Genomic DNA, 22,421 nt, shown 5'->3' with positions numbered 1-22,421 from the left:
GAGATGGTCAGTGAGTGAGTCAGGGCCAGGACTGGCACTCAGTTCCCTTACCTCTTATCTGAGGCTTTCTCAAGGCACCATGAAATTAATGCCTCTGTCTCTGCTCAGTAATTTCCTCACCACAGTAGGTATGGACAAACTCTGGTGATGTTCTACTTTCCAGGTGCTTCAGTCCAGGTACATTCACATAGAAGGAGGTGTGAAAAGTTTCATTGGAGTTTCGCAGTTCTGTGGTGCTGATGTTCCCAGTTGAATTATTTGTAATATGTTTGGCGGTGGCTTATAGTAAAAGAAACAAAAATACAGCAAGATTCTGTGGTCACTCAAGGTTTGATTGGCAAATGGTATTGGTTTTCTATTGAGGCTTTGTTTTTTAAAGAGGATGGCTGAAAGACATTTTTTTTTGGGCGGGACTTGTAAGGTAGGCATTGATTGCTTTCTCCACTTGAAATTTTCTCTTTGTGCATAGTGTGTTTTCTTTGCAATAGTCATTCTCTTTTCTACATGTCTCATAAATTAAAACACATTTTTCTTTCCTGTTTCTCTTATACAGACAGGTACTAAAATGCTGGCCTAAAAATAACACAAAACATAATATTGCAAAACCTCAAAACATTTTTTTTTGCTAATCTTGCAATTCATAATGCCAATTTTATGTGATAGAACTTTTAGGATCTCTGCCTTCTGTATTAAGGCAGGGTTTACTAAAGTTATGAAATTAAAAGAAATGAGCCAACAGATTGGGAGAAACCATCTTCAAACCACTTATTTGTCAGAGGACCAGCATCTGAAACTCACAGAGAACTCTCAAAAAAAAAGGAGAACAAGCAAACAATCTGGTTAGAACACAGGTAAAAGACATGAAGATACATTTCAACAAAGAGGATATACAGATGGCAAATAAGTGCATGGAAAGCTGTTCAGTACCACCAGACATCAGGGAAATGCAAATTAATTCCATGTGCAATAGTATGTATAGAATCAGAATGGCTACAGTAAAAAAATAATGCCAACACAAGTGCTGGTGGGGATGTAGAGGAGCTGGGTTACTCATACACTACTGGTGAGAATTACGAATGGTATAGACACTGTTTAAAAACTCTAACATACAGCTCCTATATATCATCCAATAGTTCCTGGATATTTATAGCAGGATATTATTGATAATATCCCAGTGAGTGAATGGTTAAACACACTGTGATACATCCACACCATCTTCTTCTCAGTGAAATAGGAAATCACAAATGTTTACAGTGACCCCGTGAATCCCCAGAGATTATGCCAAGTGACACAGCCAATCCATAAAGTTTATATGCTGTGTGATTCCTTATATGCTGTGTGATTCTTTAGAATGACAAAATTATAAACGTGGAAGTCTATTAGAGGTTGCCAGGGATTAAGGAGTGGGTGGAAGTGACTGTAAGAGGGTAACATGAAGGATCCGTTCTGTGGTGTTTGAAGTATAATTGTGCTATAGTTACTGAGAGATTATGAGTGGAGAGAACTAGCTAAAAGCTGCACAAGATCTCAATGCATTATGTCGTAGAACTGTACATGAACCTACAATGAAAGCATTAAAAAAGAAGGACTTAATAAGCCAGACATTAAAGAAAGAAAGTGGGCCTGCTTTTTATTGACAATACTTTAAAAATTTATTTAAATGAGAGGCCGAGTGATGGGGGAGGCGGGGTGGGACACACAGAGAGAAAGAGAGATCTTCCATCCTCTAATTCATTCTCTAGCATCCTGGTCTGTTCCAAGCTGAAGCCAGGAGCTATGAACTCCATCCTGGTCTACTACATGGGTGGCAAGGGCCCAAGTACTTGGGCCATTCTCCACTGCCTTCCTAGGTGCATTAGTGAGAAGCTGGATAGAAAGCAGAATATTTGGGACTTGAACTGGTACTCTGATATGGGATGCTTGTATTGTACCACAATGCCAGTCCCTATTGAAAATACTTTTATTAGGAGCTGGCACCGCGGTTCAACAGGCTAATCCTCTGCCTTGCAGCACCGGCACACTGGGTTCTAGTCCCGGTTGGGGCGCCGGATTCTGTCCCGGTTGCCCCTCTTCCAGGCCAGCTCTCTGCTGTGGTCCGGGAGTGCAGTGGAGGATGGTCCAGGTCCTTGGGCCCTGCACCCCATGGGAGACCAGGAGAAGCACCTGGCTCCTGCCTTTGGATCAGCGTGGTGCGCTGGCCGCAGTGCGCCGGCCGCGGCGGCCATTGGAGGGTGAACCAATGGCAAAAGGAAGACCTTTCTCTCTGTCTCTGTCTCTCACTGTCCACTCTGCCTGTCAAAAAAAAAAAAAAAAAAAAAAAGAAAAAAAAAAAAAAGAAAATACTTTTATTAGGATTTTTAAAATAAGACATTCATGAATTATTGGTGTAATAAAAATTATGAAAGAAGGAAAGGGTGGGCAAACATTTGATGAAGCAGTTAAGACATCTCTTGGGATTCCAGCATTCCACGTAAGAGTGTCTGGCATTCTATCCTGGCCCTGCTTTTGGTTCCAGCTTCCTGCTAATGTGCACCCTGGGAGGCAGCTGTGATGGCGCAAGTATTGGAGTCCCTGACACTAACATAGGAGACCTGGATTGAGTTGTGGGCCTCTAACTTCAGCCAGGCCGAGTCCTGGGTTTTGGGCAGTTGTGGAATGAACCAGCAGATGGAAGTGCTCTTTTGGTCTCTGACTTTCAAATAAAGAAAAATAAATAAAAGTTTTTAAAAGGAAGAGGACAGTGTGAACTAGTGTGTGGGTCTTCACTACAGTACTGTTATATAAAACGTCATAGCCAAGAGGGAAACATTGAAGAGATACAGCTTGTAGAAGCAAAAATATAAATAATTCAAGGATTTAAGAATATTTGGGGTGAGTATTATTTTCACATTCTACAGTAAAAAAAAGTTAAAGTATGATCCCCTAATAGCATTCATATTTATACCTATTTGTAGATGGTGATTCCTGGTATAGATAAATACATTCATACTTTTATTGATATTGTGCAACTTTGGTTGACATTTGAGTACTAATCTTACAATATAACAACTCATATCTTTTCTTTCTATATAAAAGGACATTTAAAGAAAACAACCAGATCAAATTCTGGGTGGAAAAAATACAATTATTGGAATGATGATAACAAATGAAAAATAACCTATCCAAATTGTTGGAATTGGTTTCCAACTACTCTAAGTCAATTTTTGGTACAAGAGTTTTGTATTAATTTTGAGTTGTGATAAAACATGTATGATAACTAGTAATTAAAAGATAAAATATATTGGAGCTAGCATTGTGGTACAACAGGTTAAAACCGAGGCTTACCATGCTGGCATCCCCTAACTGAGTGCCAGTTTGAGTTCAGCTGCTCTGCTTATGATCTAGATCTCTGTTAATGTGCTTGGGAAAGCAATGAAAGATGGCCCAAATAATTGGGTCCCTGCCATCCATATGGGAGACCTGGAGTTCCTGGTTCCTGGCCTCAGCCATTGATGTCATGTAGGGAGTGAACCAGCAGATAGAAGAACTCTCTTTCTCTCTCTCTTCCTTTGCCTTTGAAATAAATAAAATAAATCTTTAAAAAATATAGAGAATTCCACATACAAGGGTAATGAAGACTAAAAATATATAAGGCATATTTGAAGAAAGTGATAGGAATCTAATATGAATGTAATGAAGGAGATGCTATTGGAGGACTATTGGAAGGGAGGCTACAAGAGTTATTATTTTTTAACATTTGAACTTTAAAAATATTATATATATTTTAATATTTATTTGAAAGTTACAGAGAGAGGAAAAGACAGAGAGATCTTTAATCTTCAATCCTGGCCAGGAGTCAGGAGCTTCCTCTAGGTCTCACACATTGATGCAGGAGCCCAAGCACTTGGGCTGTCCTCCACTGCTTTTTCAAGTACACTAGCAGAGAGCTGGATTGGAAACAAAGCAGCCAGGCCTTGAACTGGTGCCCATATGTGATGCCGGTATTTCAGGTGGCAGCTTTACTTGCTATGCCACAATACTGACCCCAGTGGTTTATTTTTAAATTCATTTGGAATAGTCAGGGGGTAGATATTTATGGAGTGATGTTTGTGATATAGAGAGTGATATTTGTCTTTTCAGATATCTTAAAACTACAATGATTAAGTCACTGCAGTACTAAATCACAACAGACACAAAGACCAATGGAACAGAATGCAAATTTCAGAAATAGCTAACAACATGTAGTGTTTCACTTTTTATAAAGGATAAGTGTCTCAAAATAGGTTCCGTAAGGTATAGTGTGCCATTAAATGTTGAACAAGCAACCCTCTGAAAAAAACCAAGCAAATGTATATCTATATTTACATGTCATACATTTTACTCATGATAAAGGATGCATCTATATGTAAGAAAATTTACAAATAGCAAAAAATATAACACTTTCTATGGTATAAATGCAATTCCACAAAGCTGGTTCTCAATGCTTTTCTTGTGTTTCTTTCTAACTTTGAATCTGTAGTCAACACTCAGGCATGATTTGACAAATGGAGTTGCATTCCAGTCTGCTTAGTCTTTTCCCAATAAATTTATTGTCATTAAATCTGATATGTAGCATATTGTTAAACTATTTTTCACCCTTGTATAAATTATTAATTAAACTGAAAACCCTTTCAGCTTTAGCACTAAATCAAACTCTGATTTATAACACTTGCTGATTTCTACAGTGTAAATACTTCCACACAGCCAATTGCAAGCTACTGTCATAGTCATGGAACACAGAGTTGGGAAGAAATGCGGGGTAGTACAGCTCTGTGTAGTATTTCCACTATCCAAAATGCAATAGTCATAACTGATTTCAGAGCAAAGATAATAGGAATATTTAGTAAAATAATTAGGAAATAGCATATTTTGAGTATTACCTTTGTTTTAAATATAATTTGTTTTATTGTAAGTTTACATGGTTTAAGAAATGGCTAAATTTACCACTGGTTCTCAAAATTCCTGAAATTTTGGTAGTTGACTTTCATTGCTATTGTGTTCTTGCTCCAACATATCACTTATTCCTGAGACAGCCACAAAATAAAAGATTTGAAACTTCCTGAAATTTTTAAATAATAAATTTTAAAAAGTAAGTAACAAAAAAAAGGCTATTGGACTTTCTGGAAGTTAATTTTTCAATATATATCAAAATAGAAAATTTACCAGTTTTTGTTTGACCAAGCCACTTCACTTTTCTTTCATTCTTAATCCAATAAATTTATTAAGAACTCCTAATTTTACACAAGTATATAGGTGGAAGGAAATTTGCTGCCATGCTTTTATGATAACAAAAATTTAAAAGCCATAAATGTGTATCAACAAAGCATTGACTAAGCCAATAATAGTTCATTGATATAACCAAAAATAAATTAGAAAATTAAGAATGTAAGTATAGCTGAACAATTCAAGAGCAGTATCAGTAGGTTTTAAGATTGTATAGAATATGGTTCCATTTTGTAAAGAATGTTCTCTCTCTATATGTACAGATATATGTTAAAAAAAATCCTGGACAAATATGCATAATGTTTTACTAGAGAGAAACCTTCCTGTTTGGAATGTATAGTAAAGATTTACATTTCATCTTCATTTTTCTCTACCTATGTGACATTGATTGTGAAAATTACCTACTCTGAGCCATATTTTTCTTCTCTGAGAAGCAGGATAGACTAGGTTCCAATCCATGCTCTGCCCTTACTGGTGATTTTGAGCCAGTAATTTAAATGTTCTGCTATTTAGTTTCCTTGTCTGCAAAAATGAGGATCATTGCAATACTAGCACCTACCTCAGAGAGGTATTGTATTCAGTGAATTAAAATATGTGCCTGGTACTTAATAGGTTTTGATTATTCTTATTATCTACAAAATAGGATGCTGCTGCTGCTAAAATGTGCCTTATAGATTTGTTATGGGGATGAAATTACAGAGTTGATATCCAGTAAGTATTCAACAAATACTAGCTATATCTATGTTGGAAGTAATATAACAAACACCCAGCCTAAGTTTTCTTTATTTTTAGAGGATAGCCAATATAATTTATGTCGCATTATATCCAGAATATAGATAACAGAAGATTGAATGCAAGCCTCTTGATTCTTGACTCATTGAAGAAAACACCTTCTCTCTATTGAATTACTTGGCATGTTTTTCTCTTTTAAAATCTGGGCTGTCTCATTAGACAGCACAAATATTTCTATATAATTTTATTTCCAGAAATCTCTTTTGGATCATCATAATTCTTTATGATTCCATTAACACAAAAATGATTTGTACTGCCTTGTACTTGAAATTCTCTGTAAACGGAAGCAACATAATTATTGTATTTTAAATAATTTAAAGTCCCATGTTCCTTACCACCTATCCATGTGGGCAGTATATTATGTGTACATGGCTATCAGATGCCAGCACAGTGCCCTGTCTAATAGAGAGCCATTTACCACTTGAGGGTCAGAAACAATATATATATATTAATGATATATTTTAATTTAACACATGACATCAAAGGAAGGCTGAGTGACAGATCATATTTAGTTACAAATAAGGGAAGAACTCATTGCTTAGGAGTGTTCAAGTCACAGGTGAATAGCAAAAGGTTTTTATTCCTTCACTGACAGAATAAATTTATCTCCCTAAAAGTCACCTTTATGCTTTCTACTTATCATCAGGAAGGCTGCATTCTGTATTTCAATTTTATGTGGACAAGACATTAATTTTAAGTGAAAGACATTGTTCTGTGCTGGAATTAAATGAGGTTGTTATTGGTTTGAGTGGTAAAGGTGGAGGGTTTGGGCTCATGTTTGCCTTTAATGAGAAAAGAGCTATGTGATCACGGGTCTTTTAGGTTTTTTGGCACGGAGAGCAAAATATAAATAGGGCAATGAAGTTGAGAGCCATCAGCAGCTTCTGTAAGTACCTAGAGTAAGGGTGTATAGCTGGTATTATCAGAAGGGGAAGGCAGCATAAGAATCTGTCTTTCCTTTCTCAGTTAAGCAGTTAGTATGACCCCTTAGAATTGATTTTAGATGGAGAAACCTCAAAGTGTTGACTTCTGCCATTGAGAAGGGAACTTCAGAGGTTACCTAGTTTGAACCAAAGTTTAGTCCTTTCAACAATAAAGTCTACCTGTTTTTTAAATACCCTGAGGTGGGGGGAAAAGAGAGAGGGAAAGAGGAGAGGGGGAGAGACTTCTGTTGTTCAATCAGTGTTATCAAGTTGGCAGGATAGAGAGGAAGATGGTGATTACAACAGGATGAATATTTAAAACAACTTTAACGTGTTCCATATTCTCATAGAAGCAAAGGGGTTTTGTTCAAATAAGGCCAGAAAAACCAATTCAAGCTGTGTCCAGGGAAAGTTCAGGTGACTGGAGAGGAGTATGAACTAATTATTAATTAAATAATACCTAGCTTTCCTTCCTGACATAGCTACACTTCCTGAGAGAAGTTTATGTAATTTTCATTTTCTTACTTCCCATATGGTAACTCATATGACCTAGTGATACCTGGCCTTTTCCTTTTCTAATTAATTGAAATGGTTTTGAAAACATTGGGTGTTCTTGCCCAGTCCATGGACACTTTTCAGTCTTCTATTATTTGACCTCTCTGCTGTATCAGGGCTGGGAGGAGTACCTTGAAAGTATTCCGAAATATCTGAGATCCTGTTGTTCTCATAAATGGTATTATTGGTTCAAAATTGGGCTTTCTATATCTTGCCCTAGACGTTATGGGAGGTCAAACTCTCTAAATATATCTGTTTTTCCTTTCCTTTTTTTTTTTGTTTTGATTTTAATTGCTGATCCGAAGCCAGGAGCCAGGTGCTTTTCCTGGTCTCCCATGCAGGTGCAGGGCCCAAGGACTTGGGCCATCCTCCACTGCCTTCCCGGGCCACAGCAGAGAGCTGGCCTGGAAGAGGGGCAACCAGGATAGAATCTGGCGCCCCAACCGGTACTAGAACCCGGTGTGCCGGCGCCGCAAGGCGGAGGATTAGCCTGTTAAGCCACGGCGCTGGCCCAAAATTCCCTTTTTTCTTGAAATCCAATAAAATATATGAAAACATACTCTCCAAGCAGTCCTCCCTACTCTGACTCCTATCCAACTCTTCTAGTGTTGTTTTCCTTTTGACCTTTTGATATTTCCCAAGAGTGCACCCTTAACATACATGCCAATATAGGGGTTCTAAACTATACAATGGCTTTTAGCTATCCTATATCTAATGCCTCCAACATCCTTAGTTCAGTTTAAATTTCTCCCCTGAGCCTCATAACTATATATCCAAATATCTCCTAGTCAATTTCACTTTGGATTTCTATGGAAATCTCAAATTTAACAAACCTAAAATGCCTTAATTGTATAATTGTATATACTAGTCCCCCATATTCAAATACTTAAGTCTTTCAGTCTGGATTCATTTTTTTTTTCCTAGAGGGGGATCCAGCGCTTTCTTTAGACACTTTAAAAGTTTAAAGGTCCAAGAAAAAAATGTAGAACAACTGTGTATTTTTCCTAAGGTAAAACTCTTTCCCTCAAATCATGATCTTGATGATTGGGCAGGCATTCAATATGGACTTGAGCATGTTGCTCATTGCAAGATTTGTCATCTAAATCTAATGCCCCTGTGGAGGGAACACAATTACTTAATTTGCACATATGGCAACTTGTTTTGCTGTGCTGTCATTTCTATGGTTCTTCTTCTAAGGTTGGCCTTCCTCTCTACTTGGTTTGTACTCCTCTGTTAAATAAAATGAATGGAGACAAGGACAACATAGCCCAGGATTGAGAAAGGAAGCAATTTACAAGACAGAGCAGGTAACTGTCAAATAATAGAGAAAGAAGAACAATCAGAAATGAGGAAAGTAAATAATTTGAGAGGTATTGCAGGAAAAGAGGACAGATAACATGGTGATTAAAAAAGGAGTAGACAAGAAATAGAGAATAATGAGTAGAAAATTACAAGGTGCTAGAAAGGGAAGCAGTGAAATTCCTGACCATTGAACAGAAACTGAAATGAAAGACTTGAAGGACATGGAGAAAGGGAGTAGAGTTCTTGATGGAGAAAGTCATGTCTGGAGGGAGTGGGGTAGTGTGGGAGGTGAGAGCAGGACATAGAGAAGGTGAGTGGCAGAGTTAAATCATGTGTCTGGTGCTTTCTTCAGTGAAGCTCAGGAGGTTGAGCTGTGTAGTTTTCATTGTCGTTGAGCAGCACGGAGGTGGTTGTGAGTGGGACAGTGTGGTTTTACAGTATGTCTGCAGGTTCTCGGATGCTCTTCCCTTAAGAGGTGTAGTATCATTCCCCTCTCTTTAAGCATGACTAACTAGTGATTTGTTTCTAAAAATGACATATAGTAAAAGTGGTGCTGTGTGGCTTCCGAGACTGGGTCGTAAAAGGTCATGCAGCTTCTGTCTGGCTCCCTCTTAGGGTGCTTGCCATTGGAACCCAGCTGCCATGTGCCATGCTCTGAGCCAGCCCAGACCACATGGAGAGATCCACATGGAGAGGCAGTTAAGCCTATGACCCGCCACCTTGGCTGAGCTCCCACACAAATCTGGCACTAACTTGGCAATCCTGTCCATGAATCACCTTGGAAAGCAGATCCTCAGTCCTTTCACTGACCCACACCAGCTGAGCCACATGGAGCAGAGTAGCCTTCCCTGCCAAACTTCTGCAAGAAATAAATGATTATGTTTGTTTTAAGCCATTAAATATGGGTCTTTGAGTGAGGTGATAGAAAACTGTATTAAGGTTTTAGCAAAATAATCCACAGAAGTGTTTCTATGTCAGTCAGTGTGTTGTGTTCAAAGAGCAAGGACACTGGGCTTTGCATGAACTGAGTCCAAGTTTTTGAGCACCCTTGTGACTAGAAGAAACTACTTAACGTTTTGAGCTTAATTTTTCATAATTTTAAAGTGGGAATGATACTGATTTTGAGAGGTTGTTGTGAGATTTAGAAATAATTTAAAGCCAATAATGTGATAGTCGTTAAAATATGATAGTTGTTCTTTTTATTTTTAGGGAAGCTTAGGAAGAGCTTGGACTTTAGCATCAGTTTGATTTGTGTTTTCCTTATGGTTTCATTACTGTGTCACTTAGGGAAAGTTGTATAAATTTTCTGAATCACACATTCTTTTTCTGTAAATGAAGGATGAAATCTGCCTTGCAGGGTTGTTATCAGTTAGGAACAGTGTGTATGGTCTGTCTGTGGTCACAGAGCAATGACTGGCATAAGGTAGACACAAATATATGGCAGAAAATATAGTAGGTATAATTATAAATGTAACAATTTTATGGTCCTGAGTTTATCATAGCTGCTTGGAGAACAGGGCAGACAAAAAAATTCTGAGCCAAACATTTACATCTTTCAGGAAATTAGAGGAAGGTTTTAGGCATTTGTAGAAGATGGTGATAAAGCTTTAGGAAGGATCATATAAATAAATTATATAAATTTCAAAAGAAGAAACTTGAATGATGAGAATAAAATAAAGACTTAGAGGAGTGTTTAGAACAACACCTTTCTTACTAATACTGGGACTATAGGAAATAGGCTAAGGAGATTAGAAAAATAATGAGTTTCTAAATATTAGAAAAGGCCACAAAACTCCAATGTAATGGATGTGAAATTATGAGAGAACAAGGGAGGTCAAGGGACTGAAAGAAAAGTAGTGTGATTGATAAGCAAGATTATTTCAAGGAATTTTTTATAAAGAGGGGGAGATATATGGCAACACCTGGAAATGGCTTAAAAATGTGTTATCTGTCTTATTAGCATATGTATGCCTGTATTTAACCCCACACCTTTGGTATACCATCTTTCATTCATGTCATACTTACTGGGTATCTATTATATGTTAGACACTGGTCTGGATACTCTGTCTTCCTGGTCCTTATAATCTGTGCTTGAGAATGGGGAAGGGATTTCAGTGAAGGGGAGACAGAGCATAAGCAAATAAGTCTCACTAGATAGAATGTTCATAACAAACAATACACCCTTACCAGCCCTAAGCCACAAACTGGTAAATGCCCAGAAGAGCTCAGATAGTGGCAAATTAGGAGAAGGGAAACAGTAATTGGCCTGGCTGACTGATTATTGCCTTCCCATGCTGTGTACTTAGATCCACAGGTGTACAGGCAGACTCTCACTCTGATAACTGGGGCCATCTTCATGTCCCAGACCCAGTTGGTAGTATACTTCTCCCTATCTGTCCTTCCCTGGGTACTGCTGGGCTGTTTAAGACTGTGATGGAGCACCATGAGAAGAGGGTCCTTAAAAGTTTGTCTGGAGAACATTGCTACCTAAAATGCCACTCACAGAAGATAAGGCTCACTCCCTGAGTAGCTCAGCTCTAGGACATAGATTACAAATTTAGGATCTGTTTCATGTATCTGGCCCACAGCTCTGGTTTTTTTTTTTTTTTTAGTCTGTACACTGTTTTCAGCATTTTAAAATGAAAAGATTTTATGTAAGATTCCACACTCTGAACACCTCTTTATTCTGCCTTTATTTTGTGACCCTTCAACATCTGATGTCCTTGAGTTCCAATTTCCTACATGTAACAACCAGATGTAACTGAGAAAAGATTTTCCCTTTTAGATATGACATCTCCCTTCAAGGAACCCAGGAGAAATGTTGGGCCCATTTTGTTCATTTATGTTGCTTGCTGGACTTCAGAGGCATTTGATTTCAAACTCCTAAGAATCATGGGTCTCTTGTGTGGATGGAGGGGCCAAAGCATTGGGCCCATCCTCCACTGCTTTCCCAGGCACATTAATGGGGAACTGGATTGGAAGTGGAGTACCAGGTTTCGAACCGGCAACAATATGGGATGCTGACATTGCAGGTGGCAGCTGTATCCACTATGCCACAATGCTAGACCCGGTGGTTGACTCTTAGTATTGTTTTTTTTTTTTTTTCCATTGACAAGTCTTGCCTTAAACATTGCTACCTTATTATTTAGAAATTGTGACAGTCACAAAATTATTTTTTCTATACTGATATCTCCTGTCTGAAATGCTTGGGATCAGAAATATTGTGTATTGTTTTTCATTTTAGAATATTCACAAATACATGATGAGCCATCTTGGGGAGTGGACCCAAATGTAAACATGAAATTCACTTATGTTTCACATATGTCTTATACATTCAGAGTAAAGGTGCTTTCATACAATATTTTAAGTAATTTGAAGATGGAACAGCGTTTTGTGCTGTGGAATTTTCTACCATGGCATCATGTTGATGCTCAGAAGTTTCAGATTTTTTGGAGGATTCTGGATTTTCAGATTAAGGATGCTCAATCTATATCTACAGTCATTTATTGGCAGATCTCATTTGAAATAACACTTGAAACATGGAAATACTATAGATATGTTTGGTTTTCCTTATAAATTTGTTAATTAAAGATGACCTCTCTACCTGTTTAGCTTCCTGTGTCTTATAGAAGCACCAGTTCTTGGCAAAGAGTCAAGGCCCCCACCAGAAATCTGAATCACCCCTCCTTTTTTCCTTTCACCACCCACCTGTCAAGCACCTATGATGCCAGGTGAGAGGTCCATTATATTTCTTAGGAGCAATAATGTCAGAGGAGTTGAGGAGACAGAAAACAAGAGTTATGAGCCATAAAGCAGTAACAGAGAGCTAAGGGAGAATAGAAAATAAGTGGAATGGGAGTAGCTGGAAACAGAGATATAGTTAAGTCTGAATGTAGAAGAGTTGGAGACCAGCCAGCCAAGTGAAATGCACCTGTTGAGATACCAATTGATCTCACTTTCTAGGCTCAAAATATTTATTCTTAGTCATCCTTACTATTTTACTCTACTCCTCCAGTTCTCTGTTCTTAGTTGGGTCATCTATGCTGGAGAGAAGTAATTTAGGCAATTCTACCTTGAGATTCCCTGTGTTTAATGTTTCATCCAACCCAACCTGAAACAGAGCAGACAGAATGAATAGAGAACTCACTGAGGGGAGAAAAAGATTAATAGGAATAAATTCTAAACCAAATTCTTTTTAAAAATTTAATTAAAGAATGCCAGAGCTGGAAAGGAGTCAAGACACTATATGTTTAACCTCTAATTTCATAGATGAACTGACATCCAGAATAAGTAAATTGACTTCTTCAAGGTAATGGAAATGCCAGAGCCAATATCTGAGCCAGACTCCTAACCCTGGACCAGTGCTCTTAATTCTGAACTTAATTTCTGCACAGAGGAATGAGGGAAATTTTGCAGTTACTTTCTATGGCATCAGCAAGGTTAATGAATCCTTTCAACAAGCAGGCATTTTAGTGCACCTCTTCAGCCTTTCACTTAACAATATTTAATAATGTCTATTGTAAGTTCCATGTATAATACAGTAAGCACACAGAGCCAATAATATTTTATGCATTCACATCAAGAATGAAATTGTAAGGGCCATAAATGGCTTGATGGAAGAGGACGATGAGCAGGCGGATCACAAATCACATTTGCTCGGTTGAAAGAGCTGAGTGACTGTGGACAGGAATCTTCCTCTCTGACAGGTCCACAGCCAGACACCTGGCAAAGATCTATAAAGACATCTGCCATTTATGTGTTGTTCCGGTCAAAGGCTGATGATAGCATTGGAATGTTTCCCCCTGCTGCACATTAATCTTTACTGTTTGCATGTATTGAGTATTAATAGTGATTGTTGAACACTTACCAATTGAACGATATTGTGCTTAAGTTCATTCCAGCAACCATTATCTATTGAATGCCTACTATGTGTTTGGCCCCATTCTATTTTTTTTTTCCTCCTCTCAATAATCAGGATACAATTACTCATTTTTTTGTTTTGTTTTCTCCTTTTCTTTTTTTTTTAACTTTTATTTAATAAATATAAATTTCCGAAGTACAGTTTATGGATTACAACGGCTCCCCCCCCATAACTTCCCTCCCACTCGCAACCCTCCCATCTTCCGCTCCCTCTCCCATTCCATTTGCAATCAAGATTCATTTTCAATTCTCTTTATATACAGAATATCAATTTAGTATATATTAAGTAAAGATTTTTTATTACTCATATATAGCAAAGGAAACTGAGAGGTTAAGTAAAAGGCACTAAATCACGTGGCTATTTATTGTGAAAAAAAATTTTTTTTATTGTGCAAGATTGCATTCAGAGCCACAAGTGGGACTTTTAATCACCAACTGTGTAGCTCCTCCTGTTATCAGAATCTAGACATAACACAGAGTGGGAAAAGCCTGATTAAAATTTGCTAAGTCAAGGCTAGTCTTGGATGTGAATTGAGGTAGTTACTCACATGGTACAATCTGAGATTCTTGGGGGACTCCCTTGCCCCTAGGAATTTCCATCTAATACCACAGTGCCAAAAAAACCCCACAAATACAAGTGCTTTCTTTTAGATTATTACACCCATAACTCTCAATTGTAAACACAAGGTCTGTCTCCAGTTTAGACTTTCTGCTAAACTGAAAGGTGATTTTCCAGGTACTTTGTAGATGTTTTACAGGTATATCAAATAAGGCTTTCTAAAATTGAACTTCATTAGTTATCAGGAAATGCAAATCAAAACCACAATGAGATAGTATTTCACATCCTCCACTAGGATGGTAAAAAAAAAAAAAAAAAAAAAGCAAATATTGTTGAAGGATACGGAGGAACTGGAACCTTCATTACAGAGCTGGTAGGAGTATAAAATGGTGCACCTGCTTTGAACAATAGTCTTGTGGTCCCTCAAAAGTTATTGATGGAATCACTCACCATTTCTGCTTTTAGGTACTTACCCAAGAGAATTGAAAGAATATGTCAACACAAGTACTTGGGCACAAATGTTCATAGTAATACAATTCTTAGTAGCCAGAAGGAGGAAGCAAACCAAATGTTCAACTGATGATTAGATAAATAAAATGTGGTATATCCAAATAATTGAATAATATTCAGAAACAAAAAGTAATAAAGTACTACTATGTGCTACAACATGAACAAACTTTGGAAATAGTATGCTCAATGAAAGAAGCAAATGACAAATGATCATGTGTTACATGATTTCACTCAATTGAGATGTCCTGAATAGGCAGACCTATAGATCCAGAAAGTAAGGTAATGGTTGCTTAGGGATTGGAGAGGAGTTTTGCAGAAATGGAGAATGATGGCGAGTGATGGCCCATGGGCAGCTATAGGATGAGCTCTACAGCAGGGAGGGGTAGTTAAGTGTCAGTCTCACCCTGCCAGCTGTTCGCTGAGTGACTCCTAGGTAAGCGATACGACATTTCTAGGTCTCAGTTCCCCCCATAAAAGCCAAGGGGATGACGTGAGCTCAGCTGGCTAAACTCATACTGCAGTGTTTGGTACTTGACAGGCAGTGACTCAGTGTGCTGCATTCTGAAGGGTAGAACACTTTTCCCGTATATCTTGTACACTAAATATAGAACTTCATGCCACATTTGGTGGTAACTTATGGTACATCAGTTCAGCAGGTATCTATCATGACCTATAATGCCAGCTCCTAGGCTAGCAGGCTCCACTGGGGACTTGTAAGAGATGAAATGGACTAGCAACTGACAAAACAACTTATATCTTCAAGGTTCCTTTAATTGGTTCCTATATATCATGGACTATTGTATTTTATTATTTTTTATTTGAAGTGGGAGGGTTGGAGGGATGGATGGATGGAGGGAGGGATGGGAGAAAGAGAAAAAGAGAAAGAGAAAGAGAGGGAGAGGGGGAGAGAGAGAGAGAGAGAAAGAGGTTTTCCATTCGTTGAATTACTCCTCAAATGCCCACAACAGTTAGAGCTAGGCCAGGCCAAGGCCAGATGCCCAGTAATCAATCAAGGTCTCCCACATGCTTGCCAGGGACCCAAGTATATGAGCCTTCATCTGCTGCCTACCATGATGTATATTAACAGAGAGCTGGAAGCAGAAGTGGATCCAGGGCTTGAACTCAGGCACTCTGATATGGGATGCAGGTATCCCAGTGGTGTCTCAACCACTGTGCCAAATGCTTGCCCATGGGCTATTTTAAAAATAAAGAATGTTAAATGAAAATATCTTGAGAAACATAAACTGCTTGTGAACTATATCATATGTCACAGTGCAAGTTATTAACACTAGCATTTAGGGTCCCTAAAAGGATATATATGCATATATGTGTTTCCAAATAATCAAACCCCATAGCTTTTTCTCAAGGCGATATCTAGTCAGATACCCAAGAGCTCAATACCTTCTCTGTGTTGCATTGATTATACCCCTGAATTTATTTCCAGGGTTTTGTTTTCTAAGAGGAAATAGAAATTTTTACATTTTCTATGCTATTTCCTGGGTTCTTCCTTCTCAATTAGGAAAGCCAATGCAAGCCTAGCTCTGCTCTTGAGCAACACAAACAACACTGACCAGAACAACATCATTTCCCCGAGTAGAGCAGAGAATGCTAAAAGAAGAAATTGACCAGATAAAATTAAGTAAACAACATCTTCAATGCACATTTTAGTGATCAGTGCTATATTTAGCTTAAATTGTTCCTTAGAGCTGATTAGGTCTTGAGATCAATCCTAGCCACATAGGGTGCATCTGGTTTCAGTTGTTCATGCTCACAATAATAAAGGGCTGCCAAAGATATCTTTGGCTTCATGGTTTTATTTTGAAGTGGCCCCATTTTCATCTGTGACTGAAATAAAAAAAATTGTGATGATTTCTAGGGAAATGACAACGCTGAAAGGATGTCTAATGGTGATATATGATGTTCTTTCTTCCTTAACATATATCTGTTCTCATTATATTCCAGAATAAAAATGCTGTCAATAGAAAGAAATAAACACCAAAAATGGTAATACAGGTCTATATTTCATTACAAAGAGTTCTGTATTTTGTTGTCAAAACACTAGGAACACATATTGGAATGTTTGATCTCACATTTAAAAAATATTTTATTTATTTACTTGAGAGGTAGAGTTACAGACAGAGAGGGATAGACATAAAGGTCTTCCATCTGCTGGTTTACTCCCTAGATGGCTATAATGACCAGAGCTGGGCCAATATGAAACCAGGAGCCAGGAGCATCTTCCAGGTCTCCCATGTGGTTGCAGGGGCCCAAGTGTTGGGCCATCTTCCACTGCTTTCCCAGGCCATAGCAGAGAGCTGGATCAGAATTGGAGCAGCTGGGACTCAAACTGGAACCCATATGGGATGTCAGCCCCATAGGTGGAGGCTTAACTCATTATGCCATAGCGCCCGCCCTGAGCTTACATTTGACAAAACATTTGTTAACTAATAACACCTACCATTTATTGAAAAGCTATTCTGTTTTGGTACCATACTATATATACATCATCTTATTTAAACTTGATATAAAAATATAGACTATCATAATAATGGAAATAAAAATACAGTTTATTCCTGTTTCACAGATGTAAAAACTGAGGCCTGCAGAGGTGATACAACTAGTTCAAGGTCACATAGCCAGTATGTGTCTCATTCAAGGTCACACAGCCAGTGTGTGCTAACTACATGGTTAATTCCCTTAATAGAGGAATAGATACCTACAAATGTTAATTGTCTCTGTGAGGTGGAACTTTTTTTAAGCCTCTGTGTATTTTCTAATTTTCTTCAAGGAACTTAGATTATTTGCTTGATAAGCAATGGGGAGTAGTAAATTGAGACATCAGCAACTTTCCCTTGCCAAAGCAGAGGAGTGGGGAAGCAAGGAAAGGAGAGAAAGTAAAAATACAGGGAAGGAAAGGGAAGAAATGGAAGGGGAGGGGAGGGGAGGGGAGAGGGGAGGGGAGGGGAGGAGGGGAAATGACGGAGGCAGGAAGCCAGAAGGCCCTAGCATGGGTAAGGTCATGTGTGGATGCAGCTCTGTACCACCATGTCTCCTGCTGGGGGGCATGGAGTGTAGTCCAACAGGATACACTGGAGCAGAGGAAAATGTCCTTCCAAACAAGGCTTTGGGAAGGGCCCTTTACATATTAGGAACACTGTGTTCTTTCCTGCTGTGGGCAGCTCAGTACTGCAGTACTGAACTGAGTTCTAATTTATATGAAAGGCTCTATCTCCTCCAAAGGGAGTCATTTATCAAAATGCTTGGAGTGTTCTGGCAGAGCACTATTATCCAGCAAAAATTTTGCCCTGTTTAATTGCCAAGGTGTGTTTTTGGCACTAGGTGTGTAGAGCAAGGGGACAGAGTTACAATTATGTGGGAGACTACACACGGCCTGCAGTCAGATCAGCACCAGGACCTAGTAGGATGACCACAGAATCCATATTTCTTTTTTTATTTAAAGATTTAGTTTATTTATTTGAAAGGCAGTTACAGGGAGGGAGAACAAAAGGGACAGGGAGAGGGAGGGGGAAAGGGAAGGGGAGGGGGTGGGGGAGGGAGAGAGATCTTCTATTTGTTGGTTTGCTCCCCAAATGGTCACAATGGTCAGGGCTGAGCCAGACTAAAGCCAGGACACAGGAGCTGGGTGCAGGACCCCAAGTGGCTGCAGGGGCCGAAGGACTTGGGCCATCTTCTGCTGCTTTTTCAGGCATGTTAGCAGGGAACTGGATGTGAAGTGGAGCAGCTGGGACTCGAACCAGTGCCCATATGGGATGTCTGCATCGCAGGCGGCAGATTTACCCGCTACACCACAACACTGGCCCCAGAATCCATAGTTCTAAATCTAAGGGGTTGGGGCTGGTGTGGTGCAGCAGATTAAGGCACTGCTTGGAACACACTGGCATCCCGTGTTGGAGTGCTGGTTTAAGTCCCTGGCTGCTCTGCTTCTGATCCAGCTCCCTGGTGGTATGCCTGGGAAGGCACCTGACAACGGCTCAAGTACCTGGGGCCCTGCCACGTATGTGGGAGAGCAGGAGGAAGCTCCTGGCTCCTGGCTTTTACCTGGCCCAGACCTGACTGTTGCAGCCATTTGGGAAGTGCATGAACCAGCAGATGGAAGATCTCTCTCTGTTTCTCATCTCTCTGTCCATCTGGCTTTCACTAAATTAATTCACTAATTGAAAAATAAATATAAGGAGTTCATGCTAATCATTAGCTGGGACAGCAGACATAAATCAAGATTGTCCCTGACAAATAGGAAGTTTGATTATCTCAGAGGAAACTGATAAATCAGAAGACTCAAGATGTTACAAAAACCAGGTAAAGGATGTGGCAATCAAAGACAAAAAGAAACTTCAGAAACAGTACAGCCTTCATTAGTCACAAGAGAAATTCAAATTAAAACAACAGAAATATTTCTTTTTCACTTTTCAAACTGGCAAAATCACTGTTTAAGATAACAGAGCTTCCATTTACTAGACTCTTCTATATGCCAGGTTTCAAGGCTTTTTTTTTTTTTATAGATTTAACAAATACCATACTTTAGAATTGTTTAAGACTTTTAGAGAAATTGCAAGAATGTTGTAGAGTTCTCTGTGTATCCAGTTTCCTCTTGCACTATGGTATACTTACTAGAACTAATATGTCAATATTCATACATTATTATGAATGAAAATCCACTATTTATTTTGGCTTCCTTAAGTTTTTACCTAGTGACTCTTTTTCTGTTCCAGGATCCCAACCAGACTGTCACAGCCAGGCTATATTGAGTCATCATGTCTCCTTAGCTTCTCAGACTTTGATTGTCTTTGATGACCTTAACAATTAGGATCACTACTGGTCAAGTATTTTGTAGATTGTCCTTCAATGTGGGTTTGTCTGATGTTTTTCTTAGGATTAGACAAAAGTGATGAAGGGTTTTTCACTGTTGGACTGGGAGATTCAGATAAGCAGGATGAAAAGCTAAAATGAACCGTGCAGGTGAGAGTCAAAGGCATAAGAATAAAGTCCTGTTGAGCTTAATAGAGATACAGATACACAAAGAAATAATTGTAGATACACAGGCACATATCAGTTGGCATGTGCGAGGATGCATGTGCGCGCACACACACACACACATACACACACCGTTTCTTAGTTCTGTCCTCCAAAGAGCATGGAAATAAGACCACTGTAGTGATGAGCACATCTAGTGACCAGATGTTGGTTTCTAGCACCATTCTCCAATAAGAGGAACCAGAACATTTGAAGAAACAGTGGATTCTAGGATGAAGGCAAGAAACACACAAGATAAATCTGGAGGGTATTATAGTGCTAGCAAGTAAGAGGGTGCTCAAAAAACAAATGATGAGGGTATGTCAAGCCAGCCTGAAATGCACTCCCAGTGGCCAAATCTGGAACAATTTGGGTCATAACGCAAAGTATGGAAAAAATATCCACTAGTCTGTGCTGATATAAGTTAATGATTAATCCATTAAATGGGAGGAGGCCTGAATTCTATACAAGGGCAGTGAGAAGCACAATGGAAGAACAGGTAGACACTAAGATAGCTGAGATACTGAGACACAAGAATCAGCGTTGTTGGGGCTCTTCTATGGTGATGGGAAATGGACCACCTTACTCTGTAACAAAACATCATTCTCAGGCATGGGAGACTCTAGCAGTCATCTGTGATCGAACTGCTATTTCTGTGCATGCAAAGCAGGAGACATCATGATGAACCACAGCAAAGTAGGAGTAAAATAGCCCTTGATGTCCCATGGGTGGCCAGAGGATTCATTACGTGGTACACATGAGACGTGTGGGGACACCCAGACCTCCAGGATAGCATTCAGGTGACAGAGGGTCAGAGCTGATGCCGCATGAGCAAGGACAGAGCCTAGGTAATGCTTTACTTTGCTGGGGATTCCATTTTTATACCTCTCTGACATCTCCCTATCCTACACTCAGTGGGTAAAAAGGATGACTTGGGAAACACAAAGTTCATTCCATTTATTTCTTGAAAGGCACTCAAGGGAAGAGAAGAAAGAACATACCTTCTTTTTGCTTTTATAGCTTTAAATGCCATCAGCACTTGTATCAATTTGTAGCATCTGTTGTATTTTTGTCCTCCTTACTAGAGTATGAGTTTGTGGAGGGGACTGAATCTTCATTCTTATATCTTTGACATAAATACAAGACCAGAAACAAAGAAAGTGCTGAACAAAGCTTGTCAATGAATGGAAGATGTCTAACATAAAGCTGGTATTGTGTTAGGTGCTTTCTTTAGGTTTAATTTTAACATCCTTTGGAACTCAATTTTTGTAGAAAAGGGGGAAAGCTGGATAGCTTTAAAAAATTTTTCCTTCCTTCTCCGAAGGGAGGAGAGAACTTCCACTTTGACTATAACCCTATCGGAATAAGATCAAAGTCAGCGAACTCTAAAGGCTTCCATAGCCCTGGCAACTCATGACTAGAGCCTAGGGAGATTACTGATGCCATGAACAGGAGTGTCAAATTGTTAAATCAGCAACAGGAGTCACTGTGTACTTACACCCCATGTGGGATCTGTCCCTAATGTGTCGTCTAAAGCGAAGTGATGCTATAACTAGTACTGAAACAGTATTTTTATACTTTGCGTTTCTGTGTGGGCACAAACTGATGAGGTCTTTACTAATTACATACTGAAGTGATCTTCTGTATATAAAGAGAATTGGAAATGAAAAAAAACAACCTGGTGTTAAAATGGAAATGGCATAGAAAATTAATTAATTTGAAAAAAAATTATGTAGGATCTCTGTCTTTAATGTGCTGTACATTGCTGTTTAATGCTATAATTAGTAATCCAATGTAGTTTTTTCACTTTATGTTGCTATATGGGCAAAATGTTGAAATCTTTACCTAATATATACTAAACTGATCTTCTGTATACAAAGAGAATTGAAAATGAATCTTTATATGAATGGAAGGGGAAAGGGAGCGGGAAAGGGGAGGGTTGCGGGCGGGAGGGGGGAAGCCATTGTAACCCATAAGCTATACTTTGGAAATTTATATTCATTAAATAAAAGTTTAATAAAAAATTTTTTTTCCTTCAGTACTATAGAGCTAGAGAAGAGTCTGGAGTACTAGACCCTGTGATGGATGGACCAGTGCTCATCTGTGAACTGTTTGTAATTGGTCAGCAATAAGAGAAGGACAGAAAAGCATTTAGAACTTTGGTTACTAATTTGATATTTTATCAACATCAATCATGTGATCCTTTTTCTGTTATTTCATATTTATGGTATTATTAAAATAGAATCCTGGTGTTTTGTATTATGTAGGTGGGTGATCTTAGGCAAATGACTTCATCTGTTTTCCTTATTTTTCTGTAAAATAGGTTATTATGATAAAAATTTTAGTATCTACTTCATTCAACTTTTGTGAGGATAGAATGAGCTGACACAACTAAAACAATTATAACAGGGTCTGCCATATGGTAAGTGCTGTCTAAGTATTGGCCATTATTATTTTTACAGATGCAAAACAAACTTAGGGGAGTACAGAGAGTTGCATAGCCTCTCCAAGACAGAGCTAAATTGCCCAGACTTTTTCACAGATTCTTCTATTTCCTGTCTCTATCCCAGATTACCTGCTAGCAAAAA

At 38.7% G+C, this 22,421-nt stretch overlaps 1 protein-coding gene and 1 pseudogene across 1 annotated transcript in view; both read right to left on the bottom strand.

Annotated features, from left to right (window-relative positions):
- Positions 1-22,421, bottom strand: part of CDH20 (cadherin 20) — a 236,552-nt gene that overhangs the window by 100,342 nt on the left and 113,789 nt on the right. The window lies entirely within an intron of this gene.
- Positions 1-22,421, bottom strand: part of LOC133766380 (large ribosomal subunit protein uL30-like 1) — a 62,794-nt pseudogene that overhangs the window by 37,124 nt on the left and 3,249 nt on the right.

The sequence above is a fragment of the Lepus europaeus genome, chromosome 9 (assembly GCF_033115175.1).
Source record: "Lepus europaeus isolate LE1 chromosome 9, mLepTim1.pri, whole genome shotgun sequence".
NCBI lineage: Eukaryota > Metazoa > Chordata > Mammalia > Lagomorpha > Leporidae > Lepus > Lepus europaeus.
Note: the sequence above shows the minus strand (reverse complement) of the source record. Positions and strands in the feature narration are given on the sequence as shown.